This window comes from Rhinoderma darwinii, unplaced genomic scaffold (assembly GCF_050947455.1).
Source record: "Rhinoderma darwinii isolate aRhiDar2 unplaced genomic scaffold, aRhiDar2.hap1 Scaffold_57, whole genome shotgun sequence".
NCBI lineage: Eukaryota > Metazoa > Chordata > Amphibia > Anura > Rhinodermatidae > Rhinoderma > Rhinoderma darwinii.
Genome location: NW_027464122.1, coordinates 60,867 through 76,065, shown reverse-complemented (window position 1 = coordinate 76,065; position 15,199 = coordinate 60,867). Strand labels below are relative to the sequence as shown.

General features: G+C 43.5%; 1 long non-coding RNA gene across 3 annotated transcripts; it reads left to right on the top strand.

The window, feature by feature from the left end:
* The first annotated feature begins 889 nt into the window (after positions 1-889).
* On the top strand, positions 890-8,867 carry LOC142724075 (uncharacterized). Of its 3 annotated transcripts, none has more exons than XR_012875926.1 (5): positions 890-1,356; positions 4,343-4,463; positions 4,603-4,805; positions 5,872-5,966; positions 8,361-8,867. It is a non-coding gene; the product is annotated as an uncharacterized LOC142724075 (long non-coding RNA). The 3 variants fall into 3 exon arrangements; XR_012875925.1 differs by having other exon boundaries at positions 890-1,371; XR_012875924.1 differs by lacking the exon at positions 890-1,356 and having other exon boundaries at positions 1,986-4,463.
* Positions 8,868-15,199: the final 6,332 nt, after the last annotated feature.

The following is a 15,199-nucleotide window of genomic DNA, read 5'->3' as shown; positions in this document are numbered from 1 at the left end:
ACAATCCTATTAGTGACAATCGTCACTGTGAGAGGGCTGATTTCCCCTGTAACTGGGGCTGCTGTGCAACTCCAGTTACAGTGGAAAAGATGGTGTAAAAGAAAGAAAAAAAATATTAAAAGTTCCAAAAAGGTCTTTTTTGACCTTTGAGGGACAGAACCTAATAATAAAAAAATAAGTAAAGTGCAAAAAATTAATCCGATTAAAAAACAGTCAGGGAAAAAAACGGGTGCAAATCGGGTCCAAATCGGCCGGTAAAAACAGCAACACGGCCCGGAACGGAATCGGAACGGATGCAAACCGGCCAGGAAAATCGGCCAAAAACGGCCGATTTTCCCGGCCGACACTCGGACCCTGTCGTGTGAATGAGGCCTAAGGCGGGATTCACACGACCGGGTCGCGCCCGAGCCCGAGTGCCGGCCGGTAAAATCGGCCATTCTGCCCGGCCGGTTTGCATAAAGTTTTGCATCCGGGCCGTACAGATCTGGACAGTGACATCAGCGGCAACTCCTGAAGGGGAATCCCCATGTGTTCGGGGATTCCGCTTCAGGAGTTTCCCCTGATGTCACTGCCCAGATATGGACAGAGACATCAAGCGCTCTGTCCAGGAGCGGAATCCCCGAAAACACGGGGATTCCGCTCCTTCAAGGAGCTAAAGTGCGGCTAGCACATAGCAGAGCGGGGAGATACCTCCCTGCTCTGCGATAGTGGCGTCGCTGCAGTAGTAGCAGCCGCAGCAGCTGCTAGCGGCGCCATCGAAGGTGTTGCCGGGCCAGGGTGCTTTTAAAACAAGCAGGGGAAGGGAGCCAGCGCAGCGCTCCCTTCCACCTGCTGTACACCCCGGCCCTGCAACACAGTGTACAGCGATGCCATTCGTCAGAATGGCATCAACTCCTCCTCCTCACATGCACTCTGCGCTGTGAGGAGGAGGAGATAGAGCGCAAGCGCCGGAAAACCCGGCCATCACTCGGGACACATCCCGGTGATGGCCGGGTATTACCCGACCCCATAGACTTCTATGTGATTACGATTTTTATAAATATTATTCACTTGTATTAAATAGATTTCTACTACATGTAAACATAAAGGTTTTCTATATTTTCTTTGCTATCTTTTCTCTACCCCACATGGCCACTCTATGGTGATGCAGGTGGTGGCGCTATTTCACTGTTTACCTCCGGCAGCAGAAGGGCGAGGTGCAGCCCTGCCACACAACAACAATCCTGGTTCCACAGTAGAATTTTCTGTTTTTTTGGTGTAAACTTTTTGCATAGATTTTCATTGTAGGATCTGTAGAAAGTGGAGCTGCCAGGAGATCGGAGACTTGATGAGATGGACGCATGCAGCTCCCGTCAGGTACATACTGGTTAGGTGAGTCGTCCCACCTCATAATATCCATGAAAAATGGAACTAAATAGGTTTTGGACAAATATCAAACTATCACTGCCAGGCAAAAAACTTTAAAACAGAATTTTTAATAAATATTAACTGTAAAAAAAATAATCAAATACCAATTTAATTTTACTACAAAACACATAGCACCTCGATCAGTGGTACAAGCATCTTTGGGGTACTCCAGCGGGTAGAGTTCATAAAACAGGGTATAATACTAGTAATACCAGTTCAGTATCAGGGCATAATAAATGAGTAGTCCCACCTCCCCTTTCTCATCCATATTAGGCTCTGTTCACATCTGCGTTGGGGTCCCGTTCTGACGTTCCGTCGGAGGTTTCCGTTAGAACGGGACACTGAGCAGACACCGACGAAAACCAGGGGTTTCCGTTTCCATCACCATTGATTTCAATGGTGACGGAGCCGGTGCCCGTGGTTTCCGTTTGTCTCTTTTGTGCTCCGGACCCTTCGTTTTGCCGGAAGCAATAGCTTAGTCGACTACTGAAATCAATGGTGATGGAAACGGAAACCCCTGGTTTCCGTCGGTGTCAGTTTGTGTCTGCTCAGGGTCCTGTTCTGACGGAAACCTCTGACGGGAACGTCAGAACGGGACCCCAATGCAGATGTGAACAGAGCCTTAGGGCATGACCAGACGTGGCGGAATTGCTCTGCAATTCCGCTGCGGATAGTCTGCAGCGGAAATCCGCAGCGTACACGTTTCTCCATTGCTTTCCACAGCTTTTTAGTTGGGTTCGTTTACACGTTGCGGACAATTCTGCGGAGCATAGGCTGTGGTGCGGAATTTGGTGTCCGCAGCAAACACTGGCTGTTGCGGACGTGTAGCGGACTTGTTGCGGACTCATTGCGGAATTTCTCCATTGACTTCAATGGAGAGTGAAAATTCCGCAATGAAGTCCGCAGATGTTATGTGTGCTGCGGAGCGTACTGGTTTTACTAACATGATAGTTCTTCATTCTGGCTAAACCTATGTATCTCTAGATCTACAGCCAGACTGAGGAAGTCAATGGGGCTCCCGTAATTACGGGTGATTACGTGTGTGCACCCGTAATTACAGGAGCGTTAATAGGCGATGTCAGTAAATAGTCACTGTCCAGGGTACTGAAAGAGTTAAACGATTGGCAGTAACTGTTTCAGCACCCTGGACAGTGACATCCGATCACAATATACATCAGCCTGTAAAAAAAATAGAAGTTCATACTTACCCATAACTCCCTGCTTCTTCCTCCAGTCCGGCCTCCCGGGATTACGTTTCAGTCCAAGTGACGGCTGCAGCCAATCACAGGCCAATCACAGGCTGCAGCGGTCACATGAACTGCCGCGTCATACAGGGAGGTCGGGCTGGATGTCGAAAGAGGGACGCGTCACCAAGACAACGGCCGGGTAAGTATGAATTTATTTTTCTTTTACTAGGGAAAGGGCTGTCCCTTCTCTGTATCCTGCACTGATAGAGAGAAGGGAAGCCCTTTCCCCCTCAATACGCAACGGCCAGTCCGCATCAATTTAATGCCCATTTTAGGCAAAGCCGCGACAGAATCTGCAACGCAGATTATGTGCGGCATTGATGGGGACAGTGTATGCAGAACTCCGCCACGTCTGGTCATGCCCTTAGACTGTCACACAGAAACCTCTGCATGTTCTTTATATCCACAATTTCTAGTTATAATCCCTCCTCATCGGGCTGCAGCGGCCAAACCGCAGGAGAAGTGGGGGGTGTGAACATAATCTTAGGCAGCCTTGGCTGGAATTACAGCTGTGATTGGATAGAGTAGGTCACATGTGGACACGAAGTCCCTGTTTACACACCAAGTTTTTTGCAGGTGGAAAAATCTGCCTCAAAATTCCTTCTGCCGCTTTTTTTACGCATTTTTCGACCACAGCCATTGAGCACCGCAGGCAAAAATGCTGCGAAAACCATTTTCTTTGCCTCCCATTGATGGCAATGGGAGGTCAGAGACGGAAACGCTTGAAGAAAGGGCTTGACGCTGCTTTTTCCTGTGAGTGTTTTTTTCTCGTGGGAAAAACGCCTCTGCATCCCATTGAAATCAATAAGATTAGTTTTCGGACGTTTTTTGGTGCGGTTTTCGATGCGTTTTCCACTTAAAAAAACGCTCCAAAAAAACTCTGTGTGAACTAGGCCTAATATTTCTCCATATATTACATGTGGCTTTTGCAGCATATTTGGCTGTGCATCCTTTGCATTACAATCTACTGCAGATTGTTACTGCTGCAAGTTTATGCAGTTTTCTAGAACCCTATTCACATTCATACTTTATGTGTCAATTTGACCATGGAAATCTGCAATAAATATGTAACATGTGAACATAGACTTAGGGGCTACACGTGATGTTTCAGGCTACATTTACACACTGCAACCAGGTTACATCACACTTGTCTTCTCTCCCAGATTGTCCTGGAGACTTCCAAACTAGGGAAGATCTTACATGATGTAGCTGCATAAAGGAAGGCACTCTGCTGGGACTATTTGTGAGGGGGAACTCTGCTTGTAGTGGTTATTGGGGGCAGTCTGCTGGCACTAATTATTGGAGGCACTTTGCTGGCAATATGGTTTATTGAGGGGTCTCTGCTGGTAGTGTTGTTTATGAGGGGGCAGTATACTGGCACTGTTTAAGGGACAATACTCTGCTGGCACTGTATGGGGGCACTCTGCTTAGTCTAATGATGGGGTCGCTCGCTGATAACTGAGGCTTCTTAGCTGTCCTTATTGGTGGCGTTTACATAGGAAAGAAATTCTCAAACCACATCTCAAATCTCCCTGTAGTTGATTCTAAAAACAGACAAGTATGGCTCAGAAAAACGGCTGCAAACAAATAACCATTGATGTGAATGGAAATAAACAAAATGTTTTTCGCTTTCTGCGATTATTATTGACATGTTTTATAAGACATGTTACATCTCGTGTTATACACAGCAGGAGGCAACAGCACACGTCTTATCACACAGGAAGAGGAAATACATCAGAAAGGGAAACGGGAAGAGGAAGAGCAGCCATGTCATACAGGAAATACAGGGAAGTGACATCATCACAGGAGGTAACGTATATCCTGTGTGCGGGGACCCCAGAAATATGATGAGACTGACGTATCAGGGCTGATACATATTAATGTTATGTTAATGTTATGTCATTATATATCATTACGTGTGTGTTTAGGCTGTGCTTATATATGTTAGTAGGTCGGACCAGAAGGATCGCGTGTTCTGTATACAAGCTCCAGATAAGAAGAACATGGATCAGCACATCAACACCAGCGCTCCTGGGACTACGCTCCAACCACACAGCATTTCATCCGGAGGATCGACTGTTCCGTAGTCCAAAACGTCGCTTCTCGGGTTCTATTCCTACAATGGAGGAAAAAGTCAATTACATATTTTCAGTAATTATTGTTACAATATCTCCATTAAGGAAATCTCATGTATGGAATATTTTTTTGTATCACCTTAACTTCTGGTTACACCTGAAATGCCCTATAAGGGTATTTAGATATCATAGAGGGGGGTATCACGCTGGAGACCCTCTCTATGACCCAAATGGAAGCTCTGCGCCACCTCTGTCCAGAGGCTGTGTGTGGTATTGCAGCTTTTCTGTATTGAAATGTATAGGGCTAAGCTGTCCACACACCGCACATCACCTGTGGACAGGTGTGGCTCTGTTTTTGGAAGATATCAGCTCTATTTTTCTAATTATGTACAACCCCTTTAATGAAATAATCTCTTTAGAGGGTTTTCTCCATCTCAGACGTTTATGTGATATCCACCTATGCGCATGCACGCAGCTCTCTCCGTTCTGTACTATGGGAGTTACGCAAATAGTTCAACAGCGCTCAGCTGTTTCCGAAACTTCCATAGAACAGAATAGAGAGAGGGACGTGCGAGGCCTATCCCAAGTCATTCTCCACCTGGAATCAGCAGCCATTAGACGGGACAGGGATCTGGGAACAAAGCAGGACAGGGTCAGGGAGAGACCTCCGTTTTCCACATAGGTGTGAGTCCCAGAGAAATAGTAAGATGGGAGTACCCCTTTAAATAAAACTTCTTAGTGATGATCCATTTTCTTAAGGTGTTTAATTAAATTATGGACAGTGAGGTCGAAGAACCGGCACCCAAAATATCTATAGTGGTGTGACATGCCTGTTACTAACGCTGTATACAAGCTCCCCCCGTATAACAGACAGGGCCCTCACTGAGACTTTGTAGGGGCTCCTAGAGACAAATATATATTGATGTACAGACATTTTCCCCTCCGTTATTGTGCAGCAAGACCTCCCCACATATAACAGGCAGGACCCTCACTGACCCCCTGGACAGACACATAGGCCTGAATATATTTATATCTTTATATTTTCCATTATTCACCTGCCGGAAATGTTATTTTTAGAAATGGGGAGAAATACTTGGAATTGTGTTTTTTTAGTTTCTGATGTTATTTTTGTTACTTCTCAGGTATAAGGAGAAAAGTAACCGGCACATACAAGATGAGACGTGGATGAAGATGTGCGGAGGACTGTACCCCACCGGGAAAGAGCGGGCTGTCACTGGTATTACCATGGTGCAGATTTACTAAGGCCTCATGCACACGACCGTAGTGAGGTGCATTGACCGTGACTTACGGCTCGTACGTCCGCGGAGTGTCACCCACAGCCGCCCTCAAATCGCAGGCCGTGCATATGACCGCGTGCATTGTTTTCTATGAGCCTGTACCGCAAAACACGACCGTAATAAGACATGTCCGTTGTTTTTGCGGTCCAGGTTCCTGGGCAATGCATGGACCGTGGAAACCAAGGTCGTATGCATGGGCCCATTGAAATGAATGGGGTCGCAATTCACCTGCAGATTTGCGGGTGAATTGCGGCCGCAAAAATAAGTTAGTGTGCATGGGGCCTAAAACTATCTGAGTTTTACACAGTGTAAACTGATACAAGGAAGTCAGAAATTGCGCCAAATTTATCACAGTGGTGCACGATGTATGATAGATTTTGCTAGACATGTTAGACACTTTTCTCTTCCTTATACCACCTCTTGGTTGGCTTAGTTTAAGACACGCCCCTTTATTCTAGGCCACGCCCCTTGTCAAGCACGCCGCAAAATGTGTCTAAAACAATTAATAAATATGGCGCACAACATGTACGCCATAATTCTGGCTCAATTTGAATAGTAAATCTGTCCTACTATAAATGTAATATAAATTTGGGGTTAGTATTCAGGGCATATTCCCTATTTAAAGAATTGATAAGAGTCGGGAATCCTTCAGCTTAGTCCATTCTCTCTACTATCAGTCAGTACAGGGAGTAGTAGTACATATAAAACATTACATGGTCACCATGTCAGGTTTATTCTGCCTGCACTGACAGCACAAAGTCTTCATGGTGACTGCAGGACTGGAAGTCAAGGACCACCTCTATGATGTCCGCGGGACCTAATAGGGATATGGCGCTGTTTCCATTTATTTGTTGTTGTACTGTAATGAGAATATTATTTACATGCAGTATTTATTGCTAGGGGTATTTTTTTTTCTGAAAATTCTATAAAGAGCAAGTGGTGTAGGATTGGTTCAGACTGGTGACATCAAGAATCAAATGTGACCTCAAGAATTCGTCAATGAGCTGATAATCCTGGTGCCAATTCTGGCTGCAAGTAATATATAAAGGGGCACACCTACCTCAAGTACTGGCACAGTATAAGGTCATCAGGGTGACTGCAGGACTGGAATTAACGCTCTTTTATGAAAAGTGTGTTTTGCAATGTTCAGCACATGGCAGCTTTGTGTATATAGTAGTATATATACCCTACTGCACTGATTCTTCATACTATACCCTAATAGAGCATAGTTGACAATATTTGGAATTTCTTTCTAGGGACACTTCGGTTTCAGATGGATTGAGACAGGACTTGACAGTGCGTACCTTTGACAGAACGTGGTTCATTGGGCATGGCTTGTCATGGGGCAGGGTTAGTGAGAATACGCTTTGTGTACCAGATATTCCCTGTATTCTGTCCTCACTATAAAAACCTTGCAGTAGGGACAGTATAGAGGGAGGGTATCGCCTGCAGAAGTGATCTAAGTAAGTATGGCACGTGACCACTGTGGCCAGTGATTGACTAGTGCGATCATGTGCCGATACGGGACATCACTGGTCCAGCCTATGTAAACAGGCCGGCAGGGGATTGTGAACCGCCGGCACTGGAGCCGCAGAGAATTAGAAGGTGGGTATTTGCTAAATGGTGCAATTTTCAGTTTGAATTACAATTTTTATAAAGCCTGGAAAACCCCTTTAATACCAAACCCTAAAATGTATTCAGACCCCGGACAAATCCCCTTTATGTACTTTCCGCTCCTTCAGCAGCTCTGGGTCCCATTCGGCTCCGGACCCCACCTCTGCTGGTTGAGCCAGGAGCTGATAGTAATATTGGCCTTTACATATTGGAGTAATCCAATAGATAACAGCCAATTTTTTAAATAAAATCCTGCGATGTAGTTTGGGTGGGCACTGCGCCTTTGATTGCATGACAGATTTTTCTTGGAGTTCCCCTTTAAAAATTGGTAAGCGGCGGGTAACACAAATACTTCACACGGGGACAGTAAAGTAAAGCCCATTTTATTTTGACTGTGTTTCTGGACTGGACTGGTCCGGGACTAAACTTGACTGGTCCCTTCGTCAGGTTAAGATCAGATAAAGGGACAAGTCGTGCCAGAAACGCGTATTTAAATAAAATTCTACCATCGCTTGGCGCCCTATCTGTCCCCGTTTTGAAACCTTTGTGTTAACCGCATCTTAAAGTTGAGCAGATTTACTTGTGAATTTATTTAACTTAGTTGAACATAGAACGCACTATCTACCTACCTGGCAGACAAAGGGTCTTGGTGTGGGTCACGGGGAATATCTTCAAGAGAGCAACTCTTCACTAGGACATTTTATTTATTCTTGTTTCAGAACTGAAGGGAATGTACCGTACAACATCAGCAGGAGGAAGCCCTGGTGTCGAGAACGTCAGCCATGGAAAGGGATGTGCCAGATCAAGGTCTCTACGCTAAAGAGGCAGCAGATATGAACCACTAATGTCCATCTAAGAATGCCGGAATGTCATCTGTCCACACCTCCTCCTTCCCATCCCCCACTGTCCAGAAGGGGTTTTTAAGATCCATCCAATTAAAAGACAACTGTCCAGAAGTCTTTGAAAATGAAGCCTTGTCCATGATTCGCAGGGCTGCGGTGAAGTACAATGGTTTTGGGTGTTTAATGGCAAGTCTCTTCAGATGCCTGGCAATGGACTTCCTCCCCTCGTCCTGTTTGGTAGGGTCTCTGCACTCCCTTTCCTGTAGAACAGCTGCCTCTACAGATTCCCAAGGCCTTTTATATTTTTTTTCCTGTCTGGCTGATAGCAACACATGTCAATAAAAACATACCTCAATATATTTATTGTATTTCTAATAAAAATGGATAGACAAATACATAAAAAGAATTTGTTTTAATTCCAATGAACTATCATGAAATCTATATTATACCTGTGTAATCAATTGTGGACATTGTAACTGATTCATTGACGAATGAGTAGGCTGGGTAACCCGTGGAGTAACATCCAAACAAGAAAGACATCTTCCTGCTACAAAAACAGGTCATAATCAGGACGAACGTACACCACCATACAACAAAGTCCAGCAAAGAGATCCCCCAGCCTGAGACATACTGTACTCCGTGTCAGAAGAACAAGAATCTACAAAAAGAGAGACAACTGCATCCAGTCGATGTTCTTATCAACCAAGAGGTTCACAAGGTGAGAAGACTAGTTGACATTTTTTTTCAAGGTATTACTCTAGGGAGCGCTCCTGTTAACATCTTTTTCTCACACTGTATTTTCCTAAGGTACTGTATACATTTCACTCATTAATGCCGACCTTGCCAAGTGAGCACACAACAAAGTAAGCCTGCGCACCCAAATAGAGTACCAACCATCTACACATCATGCCAATAAAGGAGTTTTGCCTTTGCACAGGGTAGCACAATACAACTTCAATGCGGCAAATACCTAGCCTGAACGTCACATCTGCACCTTCCTCTTCTCTTTTGAAGATGTTAGTGTACAGAGTAGTAGGGGAATTGACCAGACATGATGTGCTGCCTCGTGGACTGTCCTATATTTCCAGAGCGAAGTCCAGATAAACATTGGATACAGCGCCCAGAAATGGTGCATTGTGCCCCGGTAAATATTTCCTTAAAAGGAATGTCCGAGAAATTAAACTGGTTGCATGGAATGTTTTGAAATGAAAAAACAGCCATTACTCTCCTGTTAAATCCCCTGCGCCCATGATCTGGTGGTCAACCCGATGTGTTGATTGAAGAGACTACCCTACGTGGATCGACACCCGCTACAAAATTCTCACCCAAAAAGTAAGATATGGAATAGGTTACCCCCTTCTATGGCAGATCGAATAGCCGTAATTAAAATGATAGTATTACCCCAGTTGTTGTATCCACTGATTAACAGTCCCATGTGGATAGAAAAGACATAGAAAGTTTAATGAGGGAGCTAATTTGGAGAGGAAGGAAACCCAGGATGAAGTTAAAATACTTGATGGATAGAGCAGAAGAGGGTGGACTGGCAGTACCTGACGAGAATATATTTTTTTGTCAGGACAGTGGAGAAATATTTTGAGTGGGAAACAATCTCCGTTTATACAAAATATTACTAAGTCTAGTAGGGGCCATCTTCAGAATATACTTCAGGTAATGGAGTCCGGGCAATTGAGAAATTGTAAGGAGTATCCAACAATATATATGATGCATGAAATTGGGGTTAAATTAAGATTATTTTTTTTATTTAATTGGAGCATTGAGTTTCACAACATTAATTGGCAAGTTTAATATATTAGAGGTTAATAAAATAACTGATTGGAGTGGATGGTCCAAATATGGACTCAGGTTGGTTAGACATTTTATTTTTTTTCTCTGTGGGAGCTGGAGGCCTTGGTACTGGAAGAAAATATAGATATAGTTGGTGTTGCTGAAACATGGCTGGACTCTTCACATGCCTGGGCTGTAAATCTACAGGATTTTACACTTTTTCGGAAAGACAGGATAAATAGGAAAGGCGGTGGTGTATGTCTGTATGTGAGAAGTGATATGAAGGTGAGTGTGAAAGAGACAATAGTGGGTGAATACTGTGAGGAGGTTGAAACCTTGTGGGTGGAACTAGAAAGGGAGGTAAACACTGAAAAAATTACTTTTGGTGTAATCTATAGACCCCCCAATATAACTGAGGAGATGGAAGGTCAGCTATATAAACAGATGGAGCGGGCTGCACAGGCGGGTACTGTAGTGATAATGGGAGATTTTAATTTCCGGGATATTAATTGGTGTCATGGTTCGGCTTCAACTGCAAAGGGGAGACATTTCCTCAACCTGTTGCAGGAAAATTTTATGGGCCAGTTTGTGGAAGACCCGACTAGAGGTGAAGCTCTGTTGGATCTGGTCATTTCTAATAATGCAGATCTTGTTGGGAATGTCAATGTTCGTGAAAACCTTGGTAACAGTGATCACAATATAGTTACATTTTACCTATACTGTAAAAAACAAACGCAGGCTAGGAGGGCAAAAACATTTAATTTTAAGAAAGCCAATTTCCCCAAGATGAGGGCTGCAATTCAGGATATAGACTGGGAAGAACTAATGTCAAATAATGGGACAAATGATAAATGGGAGATTTTCAAATCTACTTTGGGTAATTATAGTGCAAAATGTATTCCTATAGGTAACAAGTATAAACGACTAAAACTAAATCCCACATGGCTTACACCTTCTGTGTAAGGGGCAATACATGACAAAAAAAGGGCATTTAAAAAATACAAATCTGAGGGTACATCTGCAGCCTTTGTAAAATATAAAGAGCTTAATAAAATCTGTAAAAATGTAATAAAATTAGCAAAAATACAAAATGAAAGGCAGGTGGCCAAGGATAGTAAAACATAGTAAAAAATTATTTAAGTATATAAATGCTAAAAAGCCAAGGTCTGAACATGTAGGACCCCTAGATAATGGTAATGGGGAGTTGGTCACAGGGGATCAAGAGAAGGCAGAGTTACTAAATGGGTTCTTTAGCTCTGTATATACAACAGAAGAAAGAGCAGCTGATGTAGCCGGTGCCAGTGCTGTTAATATATCAGTTGATATACTGAATTGGATGAATGTAGATATGGTCCAATCTAAATTAAACAAAATAAATGTGCACAAGGCCCCGGGACCAGATGGGATACACCCTAGAGTTCTTAAGGAGCTTAGTTCAGTTATTTCTGTCCCCCTTTTCATAATATTCAGAGAATCTCTAGTGACTGGAATAGTGCCAAGGGACTGGCGCAGGGCAAATGTGGTGCCTGTTTTCAAAAAGGGCTCTAGGTCTTCCCCTGGTAATTATAGACCAGTAAGCTTAACATCTATCGTGGGGATAATGTTTGAGGGGCTATTGAGGGACTATATAGAGGATTATGTGAAAAAAATAGTATTATAAGTGACAGCCAGCACGGTTTTACTAAGGACAGAAGTTGTCAAACTAACCTAATCTGTTTTTATGAGGTGAGCAGAAGCCTAGACACAGGGGCCGCTGTGGATTTAGTGTTTTGGGACTTTGCAAAGGCATTTGACACTGTCCCCCATAGACGCCTAATGGGTAAATTAAGGACTATAGGTTTAGAAAATATAGTTTGTAATTGGATTGATAATTGGCTCAAGGACCGTATCCAGAGAGTTGTGGTCAATGATTCCTACTCTGAATGGTCCCCGGTAATAAGTGGTGTACCCCAGGGTTCAGTGCTGGGACCACTATTATTCAACTTATTTATTAATGATATAGAGGATGGGATTAATAGCACTATTTCTATTTTTGCAGATGACACCAAGCTATGTAATATAGTTCAGTCTATGGAAGATGTTCGTGAATTGCAAGCGGATTTAAACAAACTAAGTGTTTGGGCATCCAGTTGGCAGATGAAGTTTAATGTACATAAATGTAAAGTTATGCATCTGGGTACCAACAACCTGCATGCATCATATGTCCTAGGGGGAGCTACACTGGCGGATTCACTTGTTGAGAAGGATCTGGGTGTACTTGTAAATCATAAACTAAATAACAGCATGCAGTGTCAATCAGCTGCTTCAAAGGCCAGCAGGATATTGTCATGTATTAAAAGAGGCATGGACTCGCGGGACAGGGATGTAATATTGCCACTTTACAAAGCATTAGTGAGGCCTCATCTAGAATATGCAGTTCAGTTCTGGGCTCCAGTTCATAGAAAGGATGCCCTGGAGTTGGAAAAACTACGAAGCTAATTAGGGGCATGGAGAATCTAAGTTATGAGGAAAGATTAAAATAATTAAACCTATTTAGCCTTGAAAAAAGACGACTAAGGGGGGACATGATTAATTTATATAAATATATTAATGGCACATACAAAAAGTATGGTGAAATCCTGTTCCATGTAAAACCCCCTCAAAAAACAAGGGGGCACTCCCTCCGTCTGGAGAAAAAAATGTTAAACCTGCAGAGACGACAAGCCTTCTTTACCGTGAGAACTGTGAATCTATGGAATAGCCTACCGCAGGAGCTGGTCACAGCAGGGACAGTAGATGGCTTTAAAAAAGGGTTAGATAATTTCCTAGAACAAAAAAGTATTAGCTCCTATGTGTTGAAATTTTTTTCTGACCCTTTTCCCGTCCCTTGGTTGAACTTGATGGACATGTGTCTTTTTTTAGCCGTACTAACTATGTAACTATGTAACTATGAGAAAGGTTATCTTGGATGGCGGATAGAGAATTAAAGGGGTCACAGACTGCCAGGAGCACATCATCAGCCTAAAGACCAATTTTATGAGCCTTAGATCCTACTTTAATGCCCTGAACTTTTGGATTAAGTCGTATTCGTTCTGCGAGGGGTTCCATCGCTAAGGCAAACACAATGGGAGAGAGTGGGCAACCCTGACGCGTACCGTTCTTTATTATAAAAGGGTCAGACAAAAACCCCGAAGAGAGAACTCTAGCAGAGGGAAATGGGTATAATGCAAGAATGGAGGATTTTATACGACCCTTAAATCCAAAATATTCAAGAAGCTGAGACAGATAGCCCCAATGTACTCTATCGAACGCCTTCTCTGCGTCCAAAGCAAGAAGCAGAGAAGGCGTCCGAGAGGTCTCTGCACACTGAACCAAGTCCATAAACCGCCGAGTTCCATCAGGGGCCTGACGTCCCGCCACAAACCCAACTTGATCTGATTTAACCAGTTGAGGAATAATATGATACAACCTAGTCGAGAGGATGTTTGCATATATTTTAATAGCTGAGTTTAACAGAGAAATAGGACGAAAATTAGCTGTGGACGTGGGATCCTTATCTGGTTTAGGAGGGGTGACTACCGTATTGTAAAGGGCACTATAATAAGATTGGAACTGTTCGGCTGTCGGCCTAGGATCTATAACTTTATTACCCTTTTTATCCAAGAGATACATAATGCGGGAGCGTGGCGAGGACTGTTTTTTATTTTTTTAGCCAAAAAAGCCCCGTCTCTATTATTATGTGCATAGGTAGTCATTTGCATGCGTTTGAGATAAATGTCGTACTGAGACGCAAGCAATGACTGTAATGTCAAACGCAAGGTCCTCAATTCTGAAGGGTAAGCAGGTGTGGGCGTAGCTTTATTTTTTAAATCTATAACTGCTATCTGATTAGTGATATTAAAAATCTCCTTTTCCCTCTTTCTCTAAGGGCTCATTTACACGAGCGTGTTATACGTCCGTGCAGCGCTCGTGATTTTCACGCACGTCGCACAGACCTATAATAGTCTATGGTGCCGTGCAGATAGGTGCGTGATTTTTACGCAGCGTGAGTCCGCTGTGAAAAACTCACGACCTGTTCTATATTTGTGCGCTGTTCGCGCATCACGCACCCATTGAAGTCAATGGGTGCGTGAAAACCACGCATGTCACACGGAAGCACTTCCGTGGGACAAGCGTGATACGCGCAACAGCACTGAAAAGGATGAATGAAAACAGAAAAGCACGTTTACAAACATCCAAACGGAGTGTCATAATGATGGCGGCTGCGCGAAATTAACGCAGCCGTGCATCATATTCTGATGCCACACGGAGCTGTTAAGTGCCTTTTGCGCACGCAAAACTGCACTTTTTTTGTGTGCTCGTGTAAACCCGGCCTTAGCCTGAGAACAAGCTTTAATCAATAACCCTCTCATAAATGCTTTATACGCATTCCACAAAATGTAAGGACATGAAACAGAACCCACATTGTCTGAAAAATAATGCTTCAATTCTTTTAGCAAGGTTGGGGCATGATCAGAGTGATGGAGTATGTAATCATTCAAACGCCATTGTGAAGGAAGAAAATACGACATTTTCTCATTTATGGAAAGCGAGATTGGAGCGTGATCAGACCAGGTTATCTGTCCAATTACAGAAGATTGTGACTGTAGGAGTGCCCTATTATTACCCAGAAACAAATCGATCCTAGAAACATGAAAGAAAGTATAATCCCTCTCACCCCCCTGTTGGCATCTCCACACGTCATACAGGCCTCCCTCTAACAAAGACGATGCAAAAGGAGAAGACTGTCTAGTTCTAGCAGTGGAGTCTATATCTGGGTCAATAGTCATATTAAAGTCTCCACCTACAACTAGCATACCTTGTGTTAACGCCTTGATTTTCGGGAGTAGGGAATTCAAGTAATGATGTTGCCGTTTATTGGGGAAATACACATTAAAGATAGTATACAGTAT